Source organism: Mytilus galloprovincialis, chromosome 5 (genome assembly GCF_965363235.1).
Source record: "Mytilus galloprovincialis chromosome 5, xbMytGall1.hap1.1, whole genome shotgun sequence".
Lineage (NCBI taxonomy): Eukaryota > Metazoa > Mollusca > Bivalvia > Mytilida > Mytilidae > Mytilus > Mytilus galloprovincialis.
In genome coordinates, this window is record NC_134842.1 from 65,497,902 (window position 1) to 65,502,500 (window position 4,599).

The window sequence follows — 4,599 nt, forward strand, 5'->3', positions numbered from 1 at the left end:
TGCATCTCTGGATTTCAGGTTTTTAAGGCCGGAATTTCGAGATCAGGACCCTCCGACCACCCCTCAAATTAGCTGTAGTCGGTCTTATTCATTTACACAAGATTCATATCCTACCATTGGCATGTTTATAAGGCTCTTAGACGAAAAAGCAACCGATTGATTGTCCTAGAAGCATATTTTATTAGCCTAACAATGGTCTATGTATAAGCAGCTACATTTATTTCATGTTTGAAACGGTCCATTTTTTAAATTTAATTTGACTTTTACCAAAAGGTGCGTTATATCAAAGGAGAAGCATAATTGTGGTCTGAGGCCAGAAACACAAAAATAATAAGATTTAATCATTCAGCATTAAATCAATTTAATAAATTGAGAGTATCGTCTGCTAAACTAGAGTTAACTTTTCTTTAATTTTGACGGACTTAAGCGTCTTTTGTTATCTTACATTTTTCATAAGCGGTTTTCCCGCTTTTATTTGGTATAAAATTGCATGCTTTTCGTGATTTGTTCATTGCGTGATTTGAACTCTGAAGGAACACATAAAGGACAGGTAGATTCGGACATAAGATAAGTACATAATGTTTTATTGATAGTTAGATTAGTTACTGCAATTGTATTTTCCGGATTATTTTTATTTCTGTAATTTGTAAAAGAAATTATTTGATTTTAAATGAAAGTTATTTTTTGCAAATAGTTCGATTCATTAATTCAAAATTTCTCTCACTTGAATAGCATATTACATGGAACAAACTATATTTTAATAATAATAGTTATGTTATAGTGTGCACACTTATATTTCATTGACTAGCATTAAAATTAAATGCTTTACTACAGGTGATATATTTTGTTTTAAATGTAATAAGCGGTAAACTTTGAACAGGTAATTACAATGTATGTTGTGTATGCCGTGTTATCATTAACATGACCGGAAAAGTTTAATTTTATTAAACGTTACATGATTTATACATGTGTGTTTAATTTGCGGAAACATAGTTTAATTAAGTTAAGCTTGGTAATAGAAGCTATCAAACGTTTTTAAAACGATGTTTATTTTGTTTAGAAAGCGCACATCGTAGCTGTTTTGAGTTATGTTTTTATAATCAACTTCATTTGATTTGATGCATAAAAATGTATCAAAGGTTCAGTTAAGACTACGCAGTGTAAAGATTTTGGTATTTCAATTTATTTAAATTTGAGTAATTTATCATATGTTAAATTCATACATGTTTAAATATGATCTGGACTTTAAAGACTTGATGTATGTATCTAATCTGTATTTATGATTATAATAGTTATAACAATGCCAAGAGGTAGAGGTAGACGTCGCCGACAGGACCAGGTTAGAGGTCCGGAGCTTCGGGTTAGGAGGGCTCCCAGGGAAGTACAACAGCCACAACCAGTTGTGAGAAATGTGGGAAGGCGTCCGCCAGCTGATGTAGAGCAAGAAGCATATATAGAAAGAAGACTGCGGGTTGATGAACCCGAATTAGTTGCCATGCGACCTGTTGACATTCGAGTGAATGAGCCGCAATTAGCTGCATTAGGTGAGGTAAATGAAGTTTATGATGAACCTCTACTGTTACCTGGCTTTAATGAAGTTGACATATTTATAAGCCAAAAACTTAAGGACAAAATTTGGAATTTTGAATACATTGATTTGTCTCTTATGCACCGTAAGAATTTTAACAGCCAAACAAATAATGAAAACACAATTGGCATCAATGAGGGTATGCTAGTTATTCAAAACAAAGTTAAAAAAACCCATACTGTTGGTTCTGTTGAAGATTGGACTGATTCATTTATTGCCTATGCCCAGGTCCTTATCGAAAGGTATCCTGGAAAGGCAAGTGAACTTTTTTCGTATATGTCCATAATAAGGGGTGCAGCAGCTGATCATTCTTTTGAAAAATGCTATTCTTATGACCAACAATTCCGTTTAAGGGTATCAAGGGATCATACAAAGAAATGGTCATCCATAGATGGTTTTTTGTGGTTACGTATTTTAACTGCCAGTACTCCAAAACAACACGCTGATGTTAGTAATAAATGCTACGATTTTAATTTTAAAGGTTTTTGCAATAAACGCAATTGCCAATACAGACATGCATGTCTCAAATGTGGTTTAGATCACTCTTCCTTGAGATGTCGTCGATTTATGGACAATGAAATTGATACTGATCCATCTAGGTATAATAGGAATGACATTGCACCTTTCCTAAACAACTCTGCTAATAGACAAAACCCAAAAAGGAAGTTTTAACAAAAGATAATTTACATATAATGTAAATGAACTCTTTTCTAATGCTGATTTACATGTGTATGCTGACAGTGCAGGTGGTTTTTTCTTGGGTTGTGCAGTTTATTTAAATGGGTCATGATCATTTTCAAAATAGCCATATAATTGGGACAAAGTTTTATTAGTTGACATCACTTATTTAAAAATAATACCTATGCTTTAGTCATCTTTTTATGCATTTAAATGAATTTCATTGTGGTAACTTGGCTATTGTTGCAATTTGAAATATAAAAATTATAAGCTTCAAACACTCGACAAACAGCATGTAACTTCGTATGTGCTGCATTTTTACGTGCGAGTGAACTTGCCACTCCATCACATGTTGAACATAGGCGAGATATATATATTGATCATGTAAAGTCAGCTTTTTATTTCTATAGTTTTTTCTGAACTGATAAAAAAGGGAGATCCATTACTTTAAAAGTTTGTTGATAAAAATAAACAAATGAGATTTGTCCTCTACATTTACGTAATTTGATAACTTTTTTGCAAATAAGACCCGGAAATAATGGTCCGCTTTTATACCATATTAATGGGAAATCCTTTATAAGAGTTCAGTTTCAAATTGGTTTGAACATAGGACTCCGGTCAAGTGAATAAATGTTGAGTTGTACACGTTGCTTATATTTGTATTGTTGTATAGTATGGTTGTTATACTACCTTGAACTGTTGTATAGTATGGTTGATATACTACGTTGAACTGTTGTATAGTATGGTTGATATACTACGTTGAACTGTTGTATAGTATGGTTGATATACTACGTTGAACTGTTGTATAGTATGGTTGATATACTACGTGAACTGTTGTATAGTATGGTTGATATACTACGTTGAACTGTTGTATAGTATGGTTGATATACTACGTTGAACTGTTGTATAGTATGGTTGATATACTACGTTGAACTGTTGTATAGTATGGTTGATATAATACGTTGAACTGTGGTATAGTATAGTTCATATAATACGTTGAACTGTGGTATAGTATAGTTCATATAATACGTTGAACTGTGGTATAGTATAGATCATAAACATGTACTACGTTGAACTGTTGTAAGTATGGTTGATCTACTACCTTCAATTGATATGATTGAATTTAAAAACCTATGTAATTTCAGAATTTGTTTAAGTGTGAATTTTTTGTCATGGATTGATAAATTTTGTTTGGCGATGCTCACAAACGGAGTTTGCTAGCATTTGGCTGAATTTATCACAGTTGGCGTCTGGTAGCCCAGTTGCCATTTGGAGAAAACATATGATGGTTGCCCTTCAATGTTTTTATCTTGGACATTAATGAGAAATTGTCGATGAATGCAAATTCGTTGGCCGGTTGATACATAGTTGAACTGTCCTAATAAATCCATGACAAAAAATTGCCAAAATTCAAACTTACTATTTGTTGTTTTTTATTATGATCATATATTAGTTTGTCTTACAATTTGTTCACATTTGTATAACGAAGGTAATCTGGAGTCGTTGGAAATATTACGAGGGATTTCAACGAATTTGGGTTATCTTTTATCTGGTATATCGTATTCCTTAATTGACTTCTGTTGGTTTCTTTCGAATATTTAATAATAAGATTTAATCATTCAGCATTAAATCAATTTAATAAATTGAGAGTATCGTCTGCTAAACTAGAGTTAATTTTTCTTTAATTTTGACGGACTTAAGCGTCTTTTGTTATCTTACATTTTTCATAAGCGGTTTTCCCGCTTTTATTCGGTATAAAATTGCATGCTTTTCGTGATTTGTTCATTGCGTGATTTGAACTCTGAAGGAACACAAAAACCCACCCTATCCCTCCCTTTAGAATATTTTTTCTGCTGTTTGTTGTATATTTTCAGATATTGTCAAAAGAAGCGTCATGGATTGGACAGAATGTTTACTGAATACATAGTTTTACTGAAGGGCTGAATTTATCACAGTTGGCGTCTGGTAGCCCAGTTGCCATTTGGAGAAAACATATGATGGTTGCCCTTCAATGTTTTTATCTTGGACATTAATGAGAAATTGTCGATGAATGCAAATTCGTTGGCCGGTTGATACATAGTTGAACTGTCCTAATAAATCCATGACAAAAAATTGCCAAAATTCAAACTTACTATTTGTTGTTTTTTATTATGATCATATATTAGTTTGTCTTACAATTTGTTCACATTTGTATAACGAAGGTAATCTGGAGTCGTTGGAAATATTACGAGGGATTTCAACGAATTTGGGTTATCTTTTATCTGGTATATCGTATTCCTTAATTGACTTCTGTTGGTTTCTTTCGAATATTTAATAATTGAATTTAACAAAAA

General features: G+C 32.4%; 1 long non-coding RNA gene across 1 annotated transcript; it reads left to right on the forward strand.

Moving 5' to 3' along the window:
* Positions 1–520: 520 nt before the first annotated feature.
* On the forward strand, positions 521–4,397 carry LOC143076263 (uncharacterized). The gene is made up of 2 exons (XR_012978585.1): positions 521–1,544; positions 4,141–4,397. It is a non-coding gene; the product is annotated as an uncharacterized LOC143076263 (long non-coding RNA).
* The last annotated feature ends 202 nt before the right edge of the window (positions 4,398–4,599 follow it).